Below are 26,326 nucleotides of genomic sequence, written 5' to 3'. Positions count from 1 at the left end.
TTGTGGGGAGCCACGCATATTTCTTGCTTGTTCCTACCAATAAAATTTGTTGTGAGAAAATGCCCTCATGCGTCCTATCCTTGACTCGTATCACCAGTCGATAATGACATAGTGATGGACTTGCGACTGACTCCAAGGACATGTCGAAAAACTTTGATCTATCTGCTGAAAACCATATAACTATACCCCTGATCGGTGTTAGCGAGTAAAGACAACATGCATTCATGTACAGAAGCATGTTTCACGTCACTGTTGGTTTAATGCAAGCTACCACAAGACGTAGCAGGAATAAAATCAAATTACCACCAATATGAATAAATAAGCGTTCCATGGTACAGAAAAAGCCAGGCATAGACAACATTTCCAAGCATTTCCACAGGTGAATCGCCTATTTGAGCTGAAGCCTGGCCCGCCCCCTTTCCTCCACGGCCCGTGTCTCCCAAACCCTCAGATGTGGTGGAACCGCGACAGTGGAAATCTGGACACCTCTCCCATGCTCAGGGGGCCCAAACCTCCTTGCTGTTGGAGATTAGAATGGGCGTATTAACAACAAGGGGAGACCCAAGAGCTATTAAAGATACAGTGTCCATGCTCCTAATCTTATCACTAAAACACAAAGGGGACGCTGCAACTAGGACGTAGGATGCAAAAAGTCTCCTTCCCCCCTTTTCTTCCTTCCCTTTAAATTGTTTGTTTGGGTGACTTTTTGCACCCCTACGTTTCAGGATGACTTTTTGCATCCTACGTCCTAGTTGCAGTGTCCCCTTTGTGTTTTAGTGATTAGAATGGGCGCCCAGTGCGCATGTGTCCTTTCTGACGACACGCACCGCCGCCCCATGGCAGCCTCAAAAGCCAAAATCGATCAGCGGAACACCTGGTAGTGGTATGAAAATCGGGACTGTATGTCACGTACAATTATTGACATGAAAAGGGGGACCAACCCTGAGCCATTACTCGAAACCATCACACAGCGGTGCACACGTTCTGTAAGGCAAGGGGCACTGTATATATGAGGGACCCCGAAATACCGTCCTAACTTAAGTACTAGTGTGCCGCAGCATGTGCTGTACAGGAACACGCGCTAGTAAACTGTAATCATTAGCAAATACTGTCTGCGGGAAAAAGGCGGGGTGGGGAGAAGAGCCCTGGCCATCCATGCTGGACTGTCCATCCCACAAATCCCTCAATTTACGGAGCAAAATGACATGTCAAAAAGCCCACTGTTTCCCCTGTGTCTGGGTTGCCTCAATGACTCTAACATCTCGAGCTACTCTGCCACCACCCCAATCACAATACTTACTTACACAGGCACGGTGTCGGACTTTTGAGCTTTGGTGCATTCGAGTGACAATACGTAATTCTGCATGCGAGAAAAGGTAGAATGTTAACAAAAGCCCCAGGCGCGTCCTGCGGGCCCCTCCCCGGGGTGTCTAGGACCCAGGACACCCCCAAGAGCACTTAACAAGGAACAGCATTCAGGCTCCGAGCCCGGAGCACGCCCTGGCCATTCCTGCTTCCGTTCCCAGATGTCCTTCTCTGAGTGGTGCCTGCGTACTTGATCCGATTGTCCTGAAATTAGAAAAAAAGTTACACTCCATTCCTGGACATTCTGACCCAGAACCCCACACACTGGCCACAGTGTGCTCTTCTCCGGTACCTGCTCCGAGCCCTGGCAGGCCAGCCTGCTAGGCGTGGTTAGACCATCAGAGAACGAAACCTGTGTGTTTCTGGAAGAGAGAACAAATCCATGAAAACAGCCCATAACCCACATTGACAGGTAAGCATATTGCTAACTCGATCGCCAGGATCAAAGCTCCTTACTTGAGCACCAGTTGCTTTACAATAAAACACATTTCATTATTGCAAAGGAGATGCATGATTTGCCCCGACTCACCAGTTGTTTAAAAGAAAACACATTCAATTATGGCACAGGGGATGCGTGATTTGCCCACACTCAGCTGTTGCTTTCCAAGAGAACACACCAATTATTGCCCAGGAAATACATAATTTTCCCAGACTCATCAGTTGTTTTATAAGAGAAAACATCCAATTATTGCACAGGAGATACCTGCTATGCTCAGACAAACAAAGTGGAGATGCCGGGGAACCGAACCCGGGGCCTCATACATGCAAAGCATGCGCTCTATCACTGAACTACATCCCCCCCACCTCAAAACACAAGAACAGGGGTGAGTCAGCATTTACCTGTGCACATCACAGAGTGGCTTGGGTGCAGGCCTCTGCCCTTTAGCCCTCGCACTGGAGCCCGCGGGCACACACGGATGCAGAGGAGGAGGGGGAATAAGCATTTACAATGCAATGGTCTCGGCAATATTATAGGTAGAGCTATTGGTATTGCTCATTATTTTTTTAATCTTTTTTGTATCCCTAAATAAATGACATTGTCATTTCTATTGGCATTAGCTTTTTTTGCATATGTGATGCCTATTGCATTAGCAGAGAGAGAGTGAGGTAGTGAGATAGAGAGAGAGAGTGAGGTATTGAAATAGAGAGAGAGTGAGGTAGTGAGAGAGTGGGGTAGATAGAGAGTGAGGTAGTGAGATAGAGAGTGAGGTAGTGAAAGAGTGAGGTAGTGAGGGAGAGGGATGTTGTGAGGTAGTGAGATATAAGCATAGAGTGATGTTGTGATGTAGTGAGATAGAGAGAGAGGTAGTGAAAGAGAGTTAGTGAGATAGAGAGTGATTGAGGTAGTGAGTTAGAGAGAGAGTGAAGTTGTGAGCTAGAGAGTAGGTAAAAACGCATAAAATAAATAAAAATAAAATACACCGACCTTTCACATCGTCACACCTCTCACTGCCCTCTCTGCGGTTTCTTCTTTCGTCCTTTCGCCACCCGTCTCTCCCCCCACACATTCTTAAATGTTCTGTCTCTCGTGCAAAGCCCACTCTGACGTCTCTCTTCTCCAATGTCTTGGCTCTAGCTCCTCCTATCTGCAGCTTTTCACCTCTCAAACGGTACCCCTCGTCTGTCTCTTGCTCTGTGCTTGCTCTCACGTCTCTTCTCTGAACTCGGTGTCTCACGCTCCCTCTCCATGACCTTTCACCTCTCCTCCTGTATTTCATGTCGGCCAGTCTTTCGTTCACCTGCTCGACTTCAGTGTAACTTCTGGCATGCATTTTTAGGCCGACAGTTTCCTTCTGTCAGAATTAGCCCCCCACTCCCCCGCCCACGGTGGCCTCGCTCTCTTCTGTCTCTCTGCAACGCCCCCCACCCCCTATCTGCTACAGTCTCGGGTTCCCTGCAGTTTCTCTCCCAACCTGTTTTTCTCCTCCTCATATACGTCCGGTGACTATCCTGCTCTCCTATCTGGCTTTTCTTCGACCTCCTTGCTCCAGCCGACCCCCACTGTGGTCGGTCTGCTCTCCCTGGCCACTACCCCCTCTTGCTACCCTCACTGTTGTTTCCCGACCTCTCTTCTCCCGTGCGTGGGGGAGGAGCACGCCCGCGGCCCTCCCCAGCTGTGTCGGAAAATGTCTCCTGCACAAGTTAAGCATGTTCCCAAAGGGACAAACTTCTTGGCAGTGGAGACGGCGTCCACGCTGTTAATATAGTAGGAATCAGATCTGTTCCTTTTGTAAAGCGCTCTGAAACCTTCGGGTAAAGTCCGCGCTATATAAAACAAGCATTTACAATGCAACGGTTTCGCCTTTGGAAAAGTTAGAGCTATTGGCAATGTAAAGGACAATGCCATTTATTTATCTGTTTTCAAAACCAACACATAAATACAAATGTTGTCATTTACAATGCCAATAGCTCAAACTTTTCCAAAGGCGAAACCGTTGCATTGTAAATGCTTGTTTTGTTTTGTGGCTGGCTGAGGTTCTTAAGATTTTTCCAGCAGTGATCTTTCATATATTCCCTAACATGCTGGATTTATTTCTCATGGCCAGGTGTGGAGTCCTCTGCGTATAAGTTTGAGCATCAGTGTCAGGATGCACTCGCTTATCATTGTAATATGCACACCCTATCCACACAATGCTGCCAGACAGGCAGGAGACAACGCACACTTGCAAATGTCCAAAAGAGCAAACTCTCAGGAGGGACGCAGCTGGGCTTCACATGCATCTTGGACACAGGGTGGGCAGGAGTCACCTCAGCGGACCCCAGAGTCCACCCTCAAGAGCTGTGGAAGGTATTTGGAGGGTGGGGCGGTGAAAGTTCGATGCAGAACGAGTGCAACATCATAACCAGCCCAGGAAACTCTGAAAGCCAGGAAGAAGTCAGGATTTATTACGGACATGCTAGGAGAGGGGAGTGTCAGTCACATCCTTGGTTTGCCTCCAATAGGTTAGTGGAGCTGAGGAACAAACAGTTGCACATCAGCCTCACTTCTTACAGGACAGACAAAATTGGGGGGAATGTGCCCAGTGTCAGAGACATGGCTCTGTAAAGTAATGGCAGGACTGGTGAGTGAGACATGTTATCCAATGCATGAAACGTGACTAAAACCATGTCTTTTTCCCAGTAAGAAAAATAACGGAACGCGATACAATAGCAATCATAATAATGTGTAACATTGTTATCAATATCACAGAATGTTGAACAGTATGCTTCTATCTATTGCCAGTTATAATCTAATCACATTTACCTTAAAAGGATGAGTTGACTGACAATATATGTACCACTGACCTGCGAAAGACAGTCTGAAGCATGGAATGTTAACCCAGTGGGGTTTATTCAAATAGTCACTGGAGTTTCCAATATATGTAATGTAATGTATACTTGTAAAGCGCACTGTTGCCAGTCGGCGTCCTGGCGCTGTATACCGCTGGGGAACCCGTCCTGGCTTTCCCTGTGGGATGGTCCCTGCTGGGAATCCCCAAGATGGAGCCAGGCATCCCCGGCGTTGATGGGGCCATTGTGGAGATTAGGCTAGCTAATGCCCAGAGTTACCGAGTGGGACCCCTGGTTAGAGTAGGCACCAAGGCGAGAATTATCGAGTCCACTGACCCTGCCGCGTCGGGAATCGAACCCTGGTCCCGGCCGACTTCTGCTTCCAGGTCTGCCGCCTCTAACCAGTGATATATATATATATATATATATATATATATATATATATATATATATATATATATATATATATTCACAGAAAAAACCATAGGTTATAGACCATATATAGTTAGGAATTAGCATTTACAAAACCTTGAAAATTCACTGAAAAAACCATAGGTTATAGACCATATATAGTTAGGAATTAGCATTTAGAAAACCTTATTTTACTCACACAAAACCATTGAAATTCCATATATAGTTAGTTGCACTAACTATATATCGCGCACCCGCAATCCACTGCTGATGATGTCACATATTACATCATTCATGACATGGTCAGTGACATCACTGATGACATCACTGATGACATCTCAAATGACATCACTGATGACATCACTGATGACATCTCATTTGACATCATTCTTGTGCTAATACGATAAACCTCTTCAGACTCTAATATAACCTTAGATACACTCAGTGTATACAGACACTCACACACTGTCACTCATCCATGGAGTTACTCACACACCTAGTCAGTCATGCAAAGAAACAATCTCACCTCCATTTCCTCAACTATACAGTTATACACACCTTACTTATTCAAACATATACTAACACATATTTACTCTCTTATACAATCCCTGATACAAGTTCACAATGATCCATACAGCCACTCACACATTCAGTGGCTCTCATGCACAGTTATTTATATATGCCAACTCTCACATGTACTGTGTTTTACATATGTACTTACTATGACATGTAGCATTGAGATATCCATTCACTCATCAATACACTCATGCACACAGTCAACCGCCCATGTAGCTTTTTCCACATGCACTCTTGAACTCATACACCTAGTGAATCAACTGCTCACACATCTATGCACAGAGTCACACACCTCCCAGCCACCCCCACACAAACTCAATCTCCCATAGAAATACTTGGGCAACCAATTAATAACACATATAGCCTCTCGTATAGCTAATGATCAACACATGCAGCAGTTTACATCACAACAGACATAATGATGCACAAATTAAGACAGTTTAGTCACTAACCCATGCATTCAGTGAGACACATTTAATCACTCACTCATACAGTCAGTCACGCACCTACTAAATCCTTCATCCAGACACTTATACATCCACTCATTCTTCAATATCTAAGACATATTTTAACTTTACAGAAACATACAGTCACTGGATGTTGTCATCAGTGATGTCATTTGAGATGTCATCAGTGATGTCATCAGTGATGTCACTGACCATGTCATGAATGATGTAATATGTGACATCATCAGCAGTGGATTGCGGGTGCGCGATATATAGTTAGTGCAACTAACTATATATGGAATTTCAATGGTTTTGTGTGAGTAAAATAAGGTTTTCTAAATGCTAATTCCTAACTATATATGGTCTATAACCTATGGTTTTTTCAGTGAATTTTCAAGGTTTTGTAAATGCTAATTCCTAACTATATATGGTCTATAACCTATGGTTTTTTCTGTGAATTTCATTGGTTTTTTAACAGCTAATATCTGTAGCTGTAAAATGTATTCTTCTTTAAATCCAAAAATATATTTTATATGTTTATGAATAATTTTTTTTTTAAATATTTTTTTTTCTTCGTTCCCGCTTCGCGAATCGGGAAGCTTCCCGTTAGCTGACCTTGATGCCGCGAAATAGACCGCGAGCCGGTAAACGTTTCTTTACCGCAAGTGCCGCGTTAGAAAACAACATCGTGACGCCTCCCGTCCGCATGACGTTCCACGTTGTCGCGTGATACGTCATATGACGTGCTACGTTAGCGAACTGGTACGCGAAGCGAGTGCCAAAGCGCAGGTTTCTGGAAGCAAACCGGGAGGCCCTGCAAAGCGCTTAACGTAAACACAGCAAGTCATGTGACTTGGTAATAACACTTTTCATTGGTTCATTTCACTTTTGGTTTCCTAATGATGTAAGACTAGGTCATATAATCTAAAATGAACACTTTTGATTGGTTGAGAACTCTTGTTTTTCCCAAATGATGAAAATCCCTCCTTCTTTCCTCACTCTGACTTTCATCATTGTGAGAGAAAGACCCTTTGTGATCACTGAGCAATGGCTTCTTTAGTAGCTTCAGCTGGTGCTTCCCCACCACCTCCACCACCTCCAAGGAAGAGAGGACCACCTGCTCAAGTTGTAATTCAACAAGAAGAAGAAGAAGAGGAACAGGAGGACGAGCACGAAGAGAGGCAGTTTTTGCCTGAGCAGCCCAAGACGTCTCACCGGAAAGAAAACTTCATTTGGCAATTTTTTAAAATTCCCAAAGGTCAGAAAAAAGTAAATGCAAGATACGTAACTTGCCTTATATGTCAAGATAGACTGTCCAGAGGGACCGACAAAAAATACAGTTTCGGAAACTACACAATGCATCGCCATATGACTAGGTGGCATCCTAACAACTACAGTGCTGCACAGTTTCGGAACGACCTAGATAATCTCCCTATTATGGCCAGAAGATCTGTTGTACCGGAAGTAACGGGACCAGAGGGCAGGGAGATGGTGCCAAATATACAAATGAGATTTGGTGAAGTAAAACACACCTGCGTATTTTGCGATGGATTCATTTCCTACGGAGAAAGAAGCATCACTCTGATCAACAGAGCTATTGACTATCATATGCAAGTTTGTCCGAAACGCCCAAAATAATAAATACTTCTTTTTTTTGTTTTGTTGCTCCTGTTGAGCCCTTTACAATGAATCGTTTTCATTGCCCCCTCCAAGAAAAACCCAAAAAAATATAAAACTGTTCCGAAAAATTCAAAAACATTAAAAAAATGTTCAGAAAAATAAAAAAAAAAAGTTCTTTTCAGAACTACCTCCCCGTTATTAAAAAATTGGTACAATATTTGGAACTGTGCCAACCTCTATTTCTCTTAGTTCGCTTCCTAGTTCGCTCGCTGGTACGCGAACTGGAAGCGAACCAAAAACAGTAAGTATAAGGGAAGGAAACACACACTTATGTTAAAAGAAAGACAGCTATAGGGGAGTAAACTAGAGATACTATTACCCATAATCCACTACTGATGATGTCACATATTACATCATTCATGACATGCTCAGTGACATCATCAGCAGAGGATTGCGGGTTTTTTGGCAACATGCCTTATCCACGGTTTAATAACGCTGCCTTTTGCTTTATATAAGTTTTCAAATTGTATGAAATATATACCAATAGGTCTTTATGAACCTTTAGGTAGTGCTTTTGTTCATGAGGTCTGGTCGCTTCCATACACATACAGATGTTTCAAAGATGATCAAGAAGTTTATCTGAATGGAGAGGAATGCACTGAGACGCCAGATCATTCACTAATGTGTAGGCACATACAGTTACACGATTCATGCAACAAACACCGACCAAATATGGCTTGCGTGTTGCAAGGCACGCCAGTTCCTGCTATCATCCCCACGTTCAAGTTGTTGGAAAATGGTAGTTATTTGATGCTCAATAATGAAGATTGTTCTGAGTTAATTAAAAGTATTCCTTTTATCGTAACAGTAAGTGAACGGGTTATTTGCTGCAGAAATGTTCTATTTCCTCCCACACATGAACATAGGGAGTTTTCAATCTGGCCACAAATACCAACCTTGGGACACGTTTCAACGGCATGACAAGAATAAGAGCTCTTTTGTCTCAGAGAGAGGTGGCCTTGAGTTCGGCCCGTGAAACTTTCGTACTTCACATAGCGAACACCCGTACACAGGTTTGCCTTTCAATTTCAGCAACATGTTTCCGACTATCTTTAACGCATCCTCCACAAAATCCCTGGCACACTTTTTTAAAGTTGTTACCAGTGGTCTCGTGACTTCATTTGAGAAAATCTTTGGAGTCATCCCTGCTCCCTTTCATTCCATTTTCTCCACTCTGGTTCGTGGATTGCATTTTTACTTGCATTACCAGCGGACGCTCTTGTGCTTTTTTACATTTTTAAATATGGATGTCCCTCCTATGCAACCTCCGACCCTGCAGCTGCTGACACTGTTCCGCAATCGCATGCTAGAATATTATGGCACAATGCCGTTGGCGATATTAAGCACGGCATATGGATTATCTTTTCGGTTCTCCTACTTCACCTGTGTCCAGCCTGTATTTCACTGCCTGACCTGTGATTTCGATTGGGCCATTGATTTGTGTCTCTGCGGACCGGTTTCTCCTGACGTCGACTTTAATCAGCTGATGACTCCTATCATTACTCACGAGTTGGTTTGTCCTGGCGAAAGGATTATGGCTGTGGCATTGATGCATGGACTACTTGGTCCCTGGAATTTACTGGCGGCAGCACAGTCTTTCTTGGAACACAGCTTTCTTGAAAACCCACCGAGCTGTCCTCTGATGGTGATAGAGGATCCGGTGCTGGGAGAGCACGTATGTTCTTTTCCGCTTTTAAATTGGATGGCTGAACTGTTTTCGGATGAAGACGGTGACTTCCTGTTGGAGGCTGTTGCAGCTTATTTTGCATACACACTTATGTCATAGACCTTTTTCATGTTTCATATGCTGAGTACTAGCATTTCATTGACAATTCATTGACTTAATTGTCAAGTTTTTATTATTTACCTTGCCTATTGGCTTAAGACTCGATAAAGTACTTGGCTGTTTTATTTTTCTTTAGCATTGAATTTTCCTAGTTTTTAATGCTTTACCTTGCGGACCGTCCACATATAAACTTGCAATCTGCTCTCATGAGATGGCACTTCTATTATCTTATTCAGTTCGTTTCCGGATCATGGGGAGGTGTCATCTAGGTCCTGGATATCTTTACACCGTGTTAAGTTAGCATGGGCTCATTACCGGTTTAAACGCCATTTTTCCTTTTTTGCAACTTCTGCACACGACATTTAGTTGTTGCTTTAGCTTTCCACCTAGTAGTTCATCGTGGTTTACATGAGAATAATATGTTATTGGTCTACTATCTGCTTTACTTGTTAAACTATATCTGTACAGCGAGTGCTAAAGTTTCAAGAACAACACGATACAGAATTGTTATGAGGTCTGATCTCCACGACTTCATACTCATAACATAAGTGCAACTTCTGCCAATTCTGGGCATGAGGCGGGTTTTATATTGCTTTGCCGAACACACATACACAACAGTTGATGCGGTTCACATGAAGAGAGAGCTGGTGTATGCTGATGTGATTCCTTCAAATCTAAGACACTAAAGTATGGGCACGCCCTAAACCAACACAAAGAGACCTTCTTAGCAAATAATATAATATGTGTATTAGGGAGGGTGAGATATAAGCAGCCGCGGGCCGTGGAGGGAGTTACGGTGAGGCAGGGAGGCGGGGAGGGGGAGAAGCAGGGTGGAGCCCTCTCTACCTTGCCCCTCCCCCTCCCCGCCTCCCTGCCCCACCGTAACTCCCTCCACGGCCCGCGGCTGCTTATAAGTGTTGCTAACTCTTATTCATTTACAGCATGTTAACATACTGTCACCATTCGCTTTTTATGTACTAGTAACTATGCTGGTAATTTTGCTACTGATAATATGTGTACTTGTATTCTCCACCCTGCTTCTCCCCCTCCCCGCCTCCCTGCCTCACCGTAACTCCCTCCACGGCCCGCGGCTGCTTATAAGTGTTGCTAACTCTTATTCATTTACAGCATGTTAACATACTATCACCATTCACTTTTTATGTACTAGTAACTATGCTGGTAATTTTGCTACTGATAATATGTGTACTTTTATTATCTAAGGTACTACGCCTGAGAAGACGGCATTAGTAAATAAACATTTCAAATACACATGTGTTCTTCTTAACTCCATGTTCTGGTTTCTAAGAAATATATAACGACCGACTGTTCATGAGTTCCACGTATCCTGAGGTACTATAAGTTCATATTCTGGATTGTCTAAACATTGAGAGTTTGTTATATCCAATGTGACACTGTACCTAGCTTGCTAAATAGTTTTTGATTACTAACGTGAGTTTTGGGACACCCTAATTCGCCGAGGTTCCAATCCTCTGTCCACAGTTCTGTGTGAGAACAGAAACCCTGCGACAGGGGCACCCCCGACCCTTGCTGGAGCTTCATCACACTTGCGATACAACTCCAGCAATGCGCCACCTTTACGGCACAGATACATCACGCATCTGTGCTGTTTTTGCCCCGTGATGCGCCGCATTGTAAATGCAGCACACCATAGGTGACGGAACAGCGGCACAGAATGACTAACACATCCCTGGTGATGCGCCAGTCATCATAAATCTATCCCTATGCTTCTTATCTTGTTAGAGATGAACCGCCATATGTATCATCAAAGTTATTTGCATTTCCTAAATAGCGAACTTTAAGGAATAAATAGCGATTCTTTACCATTCCTAGTTTGCGATGAGCTATTTGCTAATTAGCCGAATGTAGCCCAATGAAGCCCAATGTAGCCCAATGTAGCCCAAAGATGGCCGCCAGACACACAAAAAAACAAATGTAGCCCAAATATCAGCCAGATGTAGCCCAACTATAGCCCAGTGACAGAATGACCAATCAGCTTCGCAAACCTCCGTTACGCGAAGCGGAGCGCTGTTACAGATATATATCTTTTTTTGAACGTTAATTTCTCAAAATCCACTGGAGCACATATATTGAGACCTAGCAAAGGCACATCGGGCTACCAGTCCCTAATATTTTGCCAAGTTTCGTGCAAATCCATTCAGCCGTTCGATTATTATTTTTATTATTTTTTTTTGCCCCGCGGGGCCCTTTTAAAACCTCCACATCAAACCTAGGGGGTCAGCGAGGATCTACTATGCCCCCTTATAGTTATTTCCCCCTTTGTTTTGACCTCCTCTTGTCTCTCGATCCTACCGAGAGACAAGATGGCGGCCGCTACGGACTGTTTGGAATGTTGACAGACGCCGGAGAACCAATCAGCTTCGCTTCACAAAGCTCCGTTGCGCGAAAAGTCCGCGAACCAGAGCGCTAACCGGTCCGCTGTTACAGATATATATCTTTTTTTAAACGTTAATTTCTCAAAATCCACTGGAGCACATATATTGAGACCTACAAAAGGCACATCGGGCTACCAGTCCCTACAATTTTGCCAAGTTTCGTGCAAATCCATTCAGCCGTTCGGGCTAAAAGTGAGGCCAACCGCCCTATGGAAAACTCAATGTTAAAAACACGTTTTGGGACCCCCCTTTTTTCTCGGCCCCCACTGGACGAACCCCCCCCAAATTTTCAAGGGCTGCTCAGAAACAAAATGTGCCATTTTCCTGAAAATTTCAGCCGATTCCGTCCACAAACGCCAAAGTTATTAGACATAGAATTTTCAAAAAACCCATAGAGAAAAAATCCTAACTATATATACCTACTGGCGACCGCCAGTAGGTAATATATATATATATATATATATATATATCTCCAGTGACTATTTGAGTGAACCCCATAGGGTTAGCATTCCATGCTTCAGTCTGTCTTCCCACCTTTCCTTACATCTAGGACCAACCCGACTCACCTGTAGCTGGCACCAACCTCCAGTTTTCCCACTCCCCCATGCTACCAGCTCTGCAGCGCCGGGACAGTGCCTGCTGGGAAATGGAGTTCACGGGACAGAATGTGGACTCATATGGTATGACGACTTCATTAGGGGGAGGGGACGTAGTTACCAGCGAGTATTTCACGCAGGATGAGCGCAATTGGGTTGAGATCTTCACAGCTCCGGGCACCGAGGAAGGCGAGTGTGCCGAAATGCATCTGCCGCAGCTGGGTTGTTTGGAATAAAAGGTTGCCTGAACTTAGAAACCCTGGGCCTCTGTTCTTTTTTCGGAAGGATTGTGTTGGATATTTTATTGCGCTTGCCAGATGCGCAATACGGATGGCCTCGCAGCGAAAAGAGACACGGAATAAACACTGGCGAACTGCTGCTTGCAGCACCGTTTTGGACTGAGGTATCAGTAATTCCGTCGTCCGCCAGGAACAACAGGACGTCATGTATGGACTGAGGTATTTTACCTCGAGGGGGCGCGCAGTCTCGCATTTGACTGCCCCCATGCATGAACTTGCCTGAAGGGACTGGCTGCTGCGATTATGGGGATTTTAGGGAGGTTCCCACCTTTCCTTACATCTAGGACCAACCCGACTCACCTGTAGCTGGCACCAACCTCCAGTTTTCCCACTCCCCCATGCTACCAGCTCTGCAGCGCCGGGACAGTGCCTGCTGGGAAATGGAGTTCACGGGACAGAATGTGGACTCATATGGTATGACGACTTCATTAGGGGGAGGGGACGTAGTTACCAGCGAGTATTTCACGCAGGATGAGCGCAATTGGGTTGAGATCTTCACAGCTCCGGGCACCGAGGAAGGCGAGTGTGCCGAAATGCATCTGCCGCAGCTGGGTTGTTTGGAATAAAAGGTTGCCTGAACTTAGAAACCCTGGGCCTCTGTTCTTTTTTCGGAAGGATTGTGTTGGATATATATATATATATATATATATATATATATATATATATATATATATATATATATATATATATATATATATATATATATATATATATCTCCAGTGACTATTTGAGTGAACCCCATAGGGTTAGCATTCCATGCTTCAGTCTGTCTTATACACATACCTTATCCAGTTCAACGAACAGAATGTTCACTTTGTGTATACAGACAAGTACAGTAGCCAGAAACTGGAAAAAGCAGACCCTCTACGACAAGGGCTGAGCGAGTGATTCTTCTTTTTAATACATCACTTTTGGTGAGTTCACTGCACACGCTAAGTAGTCCCACACTTATTTATTTTTGGACTTGCACCCTGTTCCTCACACTGCACTTGTTTGGCTCTTGAACGGAAAGGACAACCAATTATTACCTTTTCCTGTGAAACTAGAAACAGGATGAGATAAACGTTCTTGCGTGGCTCTGCAGACAGAGTGAAAAATCTCTGCTTCCTTCCTTTGCTAAATGTTTGATCCTGTGCAAACGATTTGACCTCAGTGCACACCATGCTCAGTATCTTTGTCTGGATCTTGCATTATGTATGTCATAGTCTCACATTGCACTCGCTGCTTGCACTCCTGCGTATTTTAGACGTTGACTACTAGCAGAGTCTGACAGTTGTGACAACTATTCCAATGTGGGCCAAAGCTTTAACTGCTCCTTTTCTATCTTTCAAGCTGCTTCCTGAGTGCCACAACAGTGACCCGTCCAATGAAGTCACTTCCTATGATGTCATGGTACGTCGAAGAGCATGCCTTACGGGTCAGCAAGCTAACTACCGCACCCCTGCACCCCCCTCAGTTGGCGACTCTGGCGATTTATTGTAAACGAACTCACTTCATTACTACAGTTTATGTAGAGCCAACATACCTCTTTTACACTCTCGGCCCAATTCCCTCTAGGTGAAGCACTAAGAAGGCATTTATGCACACACGAATTACAGCTGAAAACAGGATACATTTTTGCATGGTTTTCCAAAAGCGGCAAATCATCTTTGGCGATTTGGGGCTACCCACCCGAGTAAATTTCTGTTACATCAAGGTTTTTGCTTTTGGTGAAATAGCTTTGAATGAAACCCAACTTCTGTACTGCACACTTATGTGATTGTTGGGTTTTATTCAAAGGTATCTCTCTGTAATACAATATATATTATACGTACACAGCGTTGTATCGGTAGACAGCGCCGACTGTCAAAGGTGCCAAGAGGCCATAGTCATGGCAGATGTACGCTATTCAAATAGCGCGCGCACACACGCATATATAATATTATATTAGAGTGAAATAGATGATCATTCTTTACTCTTACGGGTTTCTATACAGTGCCAATCGCCCACTAATGTAGCGTCTTGGCGCAGTGAGCTATCCAAAGCGGAAACTGCCACGCAGCTGAGAGTACCTTTCAAGAAGGTCTGGGACTCCTCCATGTCAGGGATATTTGAAGTGCTAAAAGGCATGTAAAATTACAGTGCGCCAATTTGGGAGATTCCACTGAGTTCCGGGAGACCAGTGCAACCTACCAGAAAAGGGTCGACGAGCACCTCTAAAAAAGGCGCAAACTTCTGTCTGGATTTAGTGCGCGCGCACACATTTAATGGATAGGCAAGGCCTCCTGTTTTGAATTCGAAACATTGCATTTAAAAAAAAGAAGGGGGTGGTACACGCACACGGCTAGGAGATCCCTCCACGGGGGGGATGAGGGGTGTACTGCTTCTCGGAGAGGGCGGCGGAGCGAAGAGTTACTTTTGTTTATCGGTCAACTCACCAGAGATCCCGATGCTGCTCTCCTCTGGATTCCTTTGTTTTTCGGTTCAAATCAAGCCGATCTTGCAAACGCCCGGGGCCAGAACAGCGGAAGAGCGCCGTCCCTCTTCTCGCACGTGCCACAGCTTTAAGCATTTAACACAGCACCCAAAACGGAGGAATTAGCACCCATTCTAACAAGTCAGGTCCCGGGCCGCGCTGTGATTGGCTGACGTCACGGGGGTGTCCCGGGCCGGCAGCCAATCACAGCGCGGCCCGGGAATGACGTCACGGGGGTGTCCCGGGCCGGCAGCCAATGGCAGCGCGGCCCGGGACAAAGGGGCGGGGCTTAAAAAAGCACCAGAAACGCCCCCGAATCGCGTTTTCGTGAGAAAGCGCGATTGACAGCCTCTGCCTCCCAATGGCTAGCCTCCATTTATGGAGCTAGCCAATTGGAAACAGAGGCTGTCCTAACCTCACTATTAAAAACAACAGATTTCGATCTGGGAGGGGCTTCGCCCCTCGCCAGGTTACGAAACCTAAAAAACGCATAAAATACACTGATCTTTAACATGCGGCCCTCCCCAGCTGTATGTAAACAGTGATCTCTGCCGTGCAGAATGTTCTCTGAGATCACACCAGGTGTCAAGGCCCGAGCCCGCAGCTCATGCAAAAACACAGGAAACAAACTAATATGGACGCCGAGGAGTGGCAGAATTTTTCACTTTTTAATGAGCAGCATTTGTTTATTTTTGCCTGAACACGATTAGGAAAGCTAACATTCTGCGGGACGAAGGAGAGCTGAGGGAGGGGGAAAGCGGGACGAAGGAGAGCGGAGGGAAGGGGGAACGAGCAGAGCAGCTCTGGAAACCACCACCGTCTTTCTCCGAGGCAAAACAGAAATGCCTCGGAGAAAGCATGGTAATTTTCGCATTCGGGGCGTGTTTTGCTGTTCTGAGTGATGGATGATGTCACTGTCTAAAGAACAGCAAAACTTACGCCCCCGAATCCGAAAAAGACGGGGCTAAATCGGAGTGATGGCTCTCTCCTCCAATGGCTGGCCTCCGTTTAGGAAGCCAGCCAATGGAGGGAGAGCCAAAAAGAGGGAGGGATAAAGCAGCCCTCTTACTGACAATAAATCTCGGACTTCCGGTCTGCCTTTGGCAGACCGGATATTACCTCGACCTAAAAAGGGGAGGGCTATGTCCGGAGCCAACACGCGGCCGCGGCCGATAAGACATGGTGCGGGCCCCCACCCCTCCGAGTCCACCGCATGCTGCGGCCACAGTGTGCACCGATCCCTGTACCTGTTGATGCCTCCGAGGGACTCCCTGGTGACGATGACGGCTTCTTCTGCGTGTTTTCTACAATAAAAGAAAACAACCATCAGCCGCCCTGCTCCCCCCTTACCCCTGGAGATCCCCCAGGCTGCCACCCCTGCCCTCATGTTGTTCACATATACCTCTGGGAAACAAATGAAACAAAAGCCAAATGCGCAAATGTAAGATCAGGGCAAGGATTGCATATGTATAAAACACCTGAATGGGTTCCTGAGAGGTGAAGCCTCAGCCAGACTAAACATTGGCACAGAGAGATCCGCCTATCGCCACCCTCTAAACAAACGTGGCGAGGCACAGTTTCTGTTAATATTCGGTTCAACTAAAACTGTTTCCCAACGTTCATTGGTGTAAATTCGAATCTAAAATGGACAGTACCATTCGCCATGTCACAGGGCGCTTCCGGTGCATCTAGCAGGGTTCCTCAATCGGGACGGGCCCCCACCTCCGGACCGCCTGCCTGCCCAACCAAGGGAGGCAGGGAGGACGCAGCCAACTCGCAAAAAGCAGGCTAAGAGAGGGGTCACATCCCCGGCTATGCCAGGCCGGAGGCCCGGACGATAAGAAATAAGCGCTTCCATGGGAACGCCCCTACCCCCGCACATCGGCCCGAACACAAAGACGAGGGAGCGCCTGGGGGCCTGCCGCTAAGAACCATGCGGGCCAAGCAGGGACAAGCAAAGGACCAGAGAAGTTTACCGGGCAACACCCCCTGTCCCCCTCCCCCGCGTACAATTCCCCCCCCCTACCGGCCCGAGCACCATGGACCCCAGCACCTGGGCCCGCAGCCCAAAGAGCCCCGGGTGCCAACAACAAGGCCTCAGACCGCCCCACCCTAGCATGCGAGGAAGAGCAAACGGGCCTCCGGGGGACGACCGGGAGAGCACTACCGGGCGGAGGACCATCAGCTCAGCACCGCTCAGCCGCCCACGAAATCGTCTGAAGCCCCACCAGACCGGACCAGGGCGAGAAACTGCAGAGAGGAATAAAGCCACCCACACCTGGGCTGCTAAGGTACACGCGCGTGGCCAAGGCACGGCTCCCTGGGCCGGAGAGACCCCCTACTACCCCACCTTAAAACCGATGTACGCCGCGAGCACCAGCAACCGACAGGCCGGGGCGGATCAGGCAGCCCCGCTGCCTCACTCCCCACGAATGCCAGGACAGACGGGCCCACACGTAGGTGGCCTCAGAGAGGAAGCGGGAGAAACTCCCCCCCGCCGCCACAACCGGGTGGGAGGTGGCGCGGGGGGACCCATACGACGCGGAGGCTCGCTGGAAAAGGCGGAGCCCCGCACTCAAGCAGGAAGCGTTACAGTGCGACGCCGTAGCCCCAGTCCAGAGCGCCGCTCGGGACAGGCCACACAAGCAGCATCCACCCGCCCCAACCCTGGGGGGCGGGGACCCAGACCAGCCGCGCAAGGAAAAGGTAGGCAAAGCTCGAGAACACCTGCCGCCGCCACAGAGGCCGCGGATCAGGGCGGGAGGTCTGGGCGCCAAAAGGGAGCGCATCCCGGGTGAAGACCCCTACCCCCGCCCCGACTGCAGCACTGCGTGAAACCGGAGCGAAGAGCGGCAGCAACCACTAAAGGGGTCATGAACCCAGCCCCTCATGAACCTACCTCTCCCTCCAGCAAGGCTGCCCCACGCCGCAGGCCGCAACCCCCGCAGGCCAGAGCAACGTACCCCAGCACCCAAAAACAGCGACAGGGCAGCCAGGCAGGAGGGGCACGGTCTAACAGGAACAGGAAAAGAGGGTGGAGGAGATATAAATACCTCTCCCCCACACACCCCCTCGGAAGTGACGTCACCTGGGGACCCACTCGGGTCCCTAAACACTAGACTGCTGGTGACTGTGCCATCATGTGGCACTAAGGGTGGCCGCCCTCTTAGGAGGGCGCCCTTCGGGGGCCCGGGGCAGTCTGGCACTGGGCAAAACCACGAAATCAACCTGTGTCTACAAAAAACAAGTGAGTCATATTGTAATGCAACTAGTGTCCCAATACCTACTTTACAAAAAAGATAAATACCACTTGTAATTGAAGGATATGTGGGCTCCAACTGCCCCCAATAATGCCTCATCTTTTACTACTCAACTAGTATACAAGGGGCCCATAGCATCCTCATGTATCAGTTCAGTTCCAATTGTGAAGCGCTCTGACACCTTCGGGTAAAGTCCGCGCTATATAAAAACGCATAAAATAAAAAAATTAAATACATCTTCGCGTGCTCGTGCGTTGGGAGGTAGTTATGGTGAGGTACAGTATAGCGGGGTGTGAGTCATTAGGCAAGGTGCGCCGCGTCGCCTGTCACTTATATGTTCAGGTGAACCTTTAAAAGTGGCTGGTCTCCCCATGTCCCCTTGAGTCTCAGAGACAGCGTTCGACGGATGGGCTATAGGAGGAAGACTCGCTTCCGCCTGACCCGGAGGTTATACAGGGGTCAGGTCCCAGCCCTTCAACCCTCCCCTTGACCCACAGGGAATTATCCCGCCCACTCCACTCCTCCCCATCCAGCCCGCCTCCTAATTCTGCTTCCCGAGTGGGATTTGTCTTTAAGAATTTCCGTTCACGAGCTTGGCAGGGCGGAGAAAGAGAGAGCTGAGGCCTGGTGGAGACATGTGGAGATAGAAAGAGACTGCCTGCACGGGGCACGTTCTCAGGGACACCATCCTCCGGGAGTGGGGGAGGGGCAAAGCCTTCAATCCCTATTGAGCTGAAGGCCAATGAGTATCAGTAAAATATATTAAACCCAGGGCCCCCTCACCCCTTTATGCGGGTGGTTGTGATGGTGTGTGTGTGTGTCGGGGGGTGGGGGCTACTCCTGTGATTCCCGGCACGCCACTGAGTTGCAAAGTCTACCGGAATGAGACAAATTATCGGGCGAAGTGGCTGACAGAATGAGACACATGAAGAGGAAATAAAGTGCCAGGGTGAGATACGTGCACACGGGAAAGGCTGCATGTAGGGAGGAGACCAATACATAGGAAAAGGGATGGCAAGGATGAGACACGAGCATATAAAAATATTGCCAGAATTAGACACATGCCTAGTAAAAGAGACTGCTAGGATGAGACGTATGCACAGAGAAAGAATCTGCCATAATGAGACACGTGCGTTGGAAAATAAATTGCTACGATATGACACATGCACAGGAAAAGAGACAAGCAGAAAGAAACACATCACATGCACAGGAAGATCGACAGAGCGACACCAAAGAAGACACGACTGAGGAAGAGGAAAAGAAAGCGACCTGGAGAGATGCCACGAAAGCTGCATGGATATTTGGTGCGAAATTAGGAGAGGCAATGAGGGGTTCTTAGAAATACAGTCCCAGATTCTTAGAAAGGCCGCGAGAGATTAGTGGAGAGCCACAGAGCCTGTTAGGCAGTGAGAGGTTCACAGAGAGGTAGTGACAGCGTCACTCAGGCAGTCGGAGTCAAAGAAAGGCAGCGTTAGAATCATAGAGATATGGTGACAGATTTGTAGCCAGGGAGGGATTCTTAGTGTAAACGAGGCAATTAGAGATACTTGGAGAAGTGATAATAATTGCAGATGCAAGGAGAGATTCTTAGTGTTAAATTGTGAGAAACTGGTAGAGTTTAGAGAGGCTAAAAGTGACTTACAGCCTGCAAGGAAAGTTTATAGAGACCGGCGCTGTGAGATTTGCTTAGTGGCAAAGAGAGATTCATGGAGAAGGGAGTAAGATTATTAGACAGGCAGTGAGATACGTAAGAGTTTCGATGAGAATCGTAGTGAGAGTGAAAGAGAAGTGAGAGATTCATCAACAATAAGACAATTAAAACAAGCATTTACAATGCAACGGTTTCGCCTTTTCAAAAGTTAGAGCTATTGGCATTGTAAATGACAATTTTTTCGTTTATGTCTTGGTTTTGAAAACAGATAAATAAATGGCATTGTCATTTACATTGCCAATAGCTTAATCTCTCGCAAATGTGAGACCTATTTTACCCTACAGGACGAGCTCAGCAGACAGCAATTACTACCACACACACACCCAGAGCCACACACACACAGCCAGCCACACACACACAGCCAGCCACACACACACAGCCAGCCACACCCACCCAGAGCCACACACACCCACCCAGAGCCACACACACCCACCCAGGAGAGCAAGCACAGCGAGGGGGCAGGGAAGCAAGCACAGCGAGGGGGCAGGGAAGCAAGCACAGCGTGGGGGCAGGCAAGCAAGCACAGCAAGAGGGTAGGCAAGCAAGCACAGCGAGGGGGCAGGCAAGCAAGCACAGCGAGGGGGCAGGCAAGCAAGCACAGCGAGGGGGCAGGGAAGCAAGCACAGCCACGGGGCAGGGAAGCAAGCACAGCCAGGGGGCAGGGAAGCAAGCACAGCCAGGGGGCAGGGAAGCAAGCACAGGCAGGGGAAAGGGAAGCAAGCACAGCCAGGGGGCAGGGAAGCAAGCACAGCCAGGGGGCAGGGAAGCAAGCGCAGCCAGGGGGCAGGGAAGCAAGCACAGCCAGGGGGCAGGGAAGCAAGCGCAGCCAGGGAAGCAAGCGCAGCCAGGTGGCAGGGAAGCCAGGCAAAACCTAATAAAAAGGGTGTGCATGGAAAACTTGTGAAACACCCCGAGGACACACCGTATGAGCCGCCCAGGAGCAGCGCATGACCAAGTACACCCGCCTTCCCTCCAATGGAAGTCAGCCCATTCCACCCCCGCAAGAAGGACAATGAACGTGGCTCTCATGCCCAGCGTGTCGCACAGACGGCACCGAAGTGCTCCCACAAATAAACAGTTGTGCGAGAGCTCCCCCAGAGTCCTTTGTGGTGGCGGGAAGAGAAGTGTTCGAAGAAGATAAAGCCGTTTTAAATGTACCGGAGTGTGAAACCACCTTCCAGCCGGAGCCCTTGTGTTCAGCTGTAAGAGTGTCGGCGAACAAACATTACAAAGTAGCAACCCCGCGCCGGAAAAGGCCATAAACAAAATGCACGAAGAGGAACATCATCAGCAGATGTCCATCCTACAGCTGCAGCTCATACACATGAATGAAGTGCACGTGGCCAAAATCCAACAAGTTGAACGTGAATGCGAAATAGCTGAAGAGGAACACAGGCTCAAAATGGAAATTCTAAATACATTTTTTTTTTACTGGGAACGAAAACTGCAAACCATCTCGAAAGAGTGGCCAGTGCCGCCATTTAACAGACCCTTCCCAAGTTCATCCTAAATTCAGGTACACGTCAGAAATGGAAGGACCTTCTGTAACGAAAAAGGTGTGTTATTGGCAAGAGGCCGTCCCAATCGGCCATGCCAGGCAACGACTGTCCAATCAGACCAATCAAATATTGACTAGGAACTGCACATAGGAAAGACGATGCAGGCACGAGAAATGTACATTGGGATGGCCGGAACTCGGGATAGGAGGAACGGGAGGGAAAGGGGAACAGGCACAATCCGTTTGTCTGCCAGTGTGCCCTGTTACAAAGCTGCTCGGGTTTGTTGAGATGTAGGCCGCAGTGCTCCCTTCTTTACATGTTCAGACTTGGGTTGGTGGCATAGCCTCGTGACCACGCTGGAGTTGGCTCCCACACCACATTGTTTTTAATAGGCCTACAGTACATTGCAGATTGTTTCTAATATTCCATGATCTGGGTGGCATTTTCGACTTGTCCTATTTTTTTATATCGGTGTGACGCTGGCAGCGCGAGGCTGCCCCTACTGTTGTGTTCTACTGCAAGCTAAAGCTAGTCCACCAGAAACAGACTATGCAAATTACTGCCTTTTACTTGACTCGTGGCTATCGTCTACTTGCAAATATGTGACCGCATTCAAAATGATGAGCCAAAAATGTTATCTTTTTTTCTTATTTAAGATGTAACTCGACTTCAAAGGAAGAGTTATGACGTGGCATCGTACATGAGGGGGAATGTTTCTAATGAGCTGCACACGGACCTTTTAACATTCATGCCCACACCAACTGCCTCTTCATTTCCAAATAAGAAACATCTTTGTTCGTTTGATTGCGTAAGAATACAAGGAAAGGCACGGACAGCGGGAGGGGGGGCGGGAAAGGCTCGGACAGCGGGAGGGGGGAGCGGGAAAGACTCGGACAACGGGAAAGACACGGACAGCGGGAGGGGGGGCGGGAAAGGCTCGGACAGCGGGAGGGGGGCGGAAACGGCAAGAAAGGCACTCACCTGGACTTCCTCCGGCGGCAGTCGGTCGCAAAATGACCTAAACAAACGTTGATGAGCAAAAAAAATAAACCCCGCCCACCGCCGCACTGACGTGACAAAAGGGGCAGGATGAGTAAAAATGTCCGGAACGCCCCCGAATCTGCTCCGCAATTGACGGACAGATCTCTGTTCCAATGGCTAGCCTCCATTTATGGAGCTAGCCAATGGAACAGAGGGCGGATTCCCAAGCCACTCTACTGTTAACATGAGGTTTTCGCCTGCGCCGAAAAGCTGCGCGGTGCGCAGCTTTCACCAGGCGAAACCTAAAAAGAGGGATTTTTAGAGATGGAGAGGCAGCGAAAGATTCTAAGAGAAGCAAAGGTTGAGCAGGGCCGACTTTGGGGCAGTGCCACTGGTGCAGCTGCACTGGGCGCTGACCTGGGGAGGGGGTGCTGACCTGGGGAGGGGGTGGGCTCTGCAGCAGAGTTTCTTGTGCATCCAGTTTTCAGGCATAATAAAAATGTCAAGATAACACTTGTGATCAATTTTGATGCTAAAGAGAGACCAGAGTTTTGTCTATGGGCAGTTTTGGCTCGCCATAATGTAGCTTAGAGGGTTAATATGCCTGCTGCATAGAACGCGTATTGCACAGATCCCAGATCTGTATTTTGTGTGGTTAGCTGAGTGGATTACTGCTTTTGTCACAGAGATCCTTTTGTTACCGCAGTTCATAAGGTACAACCCTGATGTAGAACAGTGACTATTACGAACTGTCATCAAAGAGCTGCATGCAACCTGCATAAAATAGGATAGGACGTTATGTTTTTTCCCCCATCTTTCATTATGTATCCCTAATGTTGCTGAAGAGGGTTTGTCTGGGTAGATATGCATTCTTATTGTTAAAACCTGTCTTTCTTTACCAGTGCTTTAAAACAAATGAAATGTATGTGAGAGAGGGGCTACGGAGAGATGGGGGGCACTTTTGCCCGGCAGTTGTGAGGGAATCTGTGGAGGTGGTCATGGGGGTATCAAAAATTATTATTATACTGGGTGCCAACAGCGCTAAACCTGCCATGAGTAGAGTCATAGAAAAGGATTGCGAGATCCATTCAGAGGCAATGAGGCAATGAGATATTGTTATAAAGACCCAGCTGGTGTGATCTGTGGGCCTTGAGGATCTGAAATGCCCTGCGAGGGGAGAGCTGTCTCTAGCCACTGGAAGATCTGCACAAGGTCCAGCTGGTAGAATGCCTTTGTGGACGACACCTTGAGATGCCAAGACCAAACAGGGATCAGAGATTACCACATCACAGCTAGCCAAGAAGAAGCAAGATCACAGCAAGAACCGCCAGAGCTGTGGTGATGCAGAAGCATTCTAGCATTATCCCCTACAAGCGCAGTCTCTTACGGTACCTCTGTCAACCCGTCCTTTAAAATCCTTGAGACTGTGAAATGTCACTACCCCAGTGTGGAGTTAGGTCCGATTGGCTTGAGCTGATGGGCCAAGACCTGTTTGGACAATCTGTCTAGTTCTTATACTTCTTTTTCATTGGTTTGGTCCAAACGGTAAAGTTCAGGTCCAAGTGAGAACTTGCTGTGTATTCAATCATTTTTCATTGCCTCTCTTAGAATTCTCATTACCTTTGTAAGAAAATCTCACTGCCTCACTAAGCGTGACCCCACTCCCTTTTTTATAATTTCTCACTGAATATCTATGACTCTCTCACTGCTTCTATAAGAATCCTCACTATTTTTCTGTCTCTTTCTCTCTCTCTCTCTCTCTCTCTATCTCTCTCTCTCTCAATCTATCACTCATAGCATGCTTGCAGGCCAGGTCGCTCCACACGCCGCACAGCTCCACCAGCTGGGCCCGTGCCTTCCCCCCTGCTGCCTCCTGCCTCGTGAGTTCGCCGCTGCCCTGCTGCTGCGCTGAGCAGCTCTGCTGTATCTGCCACTCCTGTAATTTGGTGATATTGTTTTTTGTTGTACTGTTTTTGGGTTCCTTGCCCTTGTCGTTCCCGCTGTGCCCCCTGTTTTTCCAGCCGCACCCCCCCCTTTGCACTAGACCCCTCGCTCCCGCCACTGCTCCCCTGCGGCCACGCCCCCTTTTCTTTCTGTATTCCCCCCGCTACCGCCTCCCAGCTGCTCCTCCCTCCCACCTCACCTTAAATGGCGGCCGCTGCGTGGTGGTGAGAGCGACCCCTAACCCTGCTTGCAGGCCAGGTCGCTCCACACGCCGCACAGCTCCACCAGCTGGGCCCGTGCCTTCCCCCCTGCTGTCTCCTGCCTCGTGAGTTCGCCGCTGCCCTGCTGCTGCGCTGAGCAGCTCTGCTGGCTCTGCCACTCCTGTAATTTGGTAATATTGTTTTTTGTTGTACTGTTCTTGGGTTCCTTGCCCTTGTCGTTCCCGCTGTGCCCCCTGTTTTTCCAGCCGCACCCCCCCTTTGCACTAGACCCCTCGCTCCCGCCTCTGCTCCCCTGTGGCCACGCCCCCTTTTCTTTCTGTATCCCGCCCCGCTCCCGACTCCCAGCTACTCCTCCCTCCCACCTCACGTTAAATGTCGGGCGCGCGCAGCGGCGCGCCACTGGCGCGCCTAAGGCAAGCCCGTCCGCGCCTGGACCACGCCCAGCGCCAGAACCCCAGGACCCTACGAACACCACAACACCAGAATCCACTACGATGCCAGCACCCTCCACGCACTCAATGCCGGCCGAAACCACACCTGCTTCCAGGCAGCCTCCAAACTGACCCAAGGACCCTTCTCCTGCCGCACCTGCTGCTTCACCCGCGACAGAACCACCAAACCTCCAAGGACAGAACCCAACCACCTCCGCTGCATACTCCTCAACACCCGCTCCGCACGCAAACTCGCCGTCGAGCTCTGGGATCTGATCGACACCTCCGCCCCAGGCTTGGCCTTCCTGACCGAGACCTGGTGGAACGACTCCTCTGCGCCCGACATCGCCATAGCAAGACCACCCGCAGGGATCGCGCCAATGAAATCATAGGAGGAATAGCCATCGTCCGCAAGTCCACCCTCAAGGTCGCCACCCACGCAGATGACACCCTCAACACCACCGAACACCTGCACTTCCGGATCCACACTGACCCCAACACCACCCTCAGAGGAACACTCACCTCACCAGCACCCACGCACTTGCCTCCACGTACTACATTCTCCTCGGGGACCTGAACTTCCACCTCGAGAACAACAACGAAGCCAACTCCGCCATCCTGATCATCAACCTCGCCCACCTCGGCCTCAGACAACTCGTCACTGCACCCAACCACGCCGCCGGCCACATGCTGATCCCCGTCTTCTCCACATGCTCCCACGTCACCTTCAACCACACCACGAGCTCCACTGGACCGACCACTGCTGCATCCATTTCACCTTCAAGAAACCAACCACGCACCACCTCACCCAACAGCAGCCTCGCCGCTGCTGGAACAAAGTCACCGACGACCAGCTGACACCACCCTCACCCAGAACCCACCCACCGACCCCACCAACCCAGACGCCGCAGTCCGCAACTTCAGACAGTGGATCGACGACTGCGCCAACACCCTCGCTCCGCTCAAGAAACCCTCCAACAG

The sequence above is a fragment of the Lissotriton helveticus genome, chromosome 5_1 (assembly GCF_964261635.1).
Source record: "Lissotriton helveticus chromosome 5_1, aLisHel1.1, whole genome shotgun sequence".
In the NCBI taxonomy this organism is placed as follows: Eukaryota; Metazoa; Chordata; class Amphibia; order Caudata; family Salamandridae; genus Lissotriton; species Lissotriton helveticus.
The sequence above is the reverse complement of the archived record's forward strand: the minus strand, read 5'-3'. Positions refer to the sequence as shown.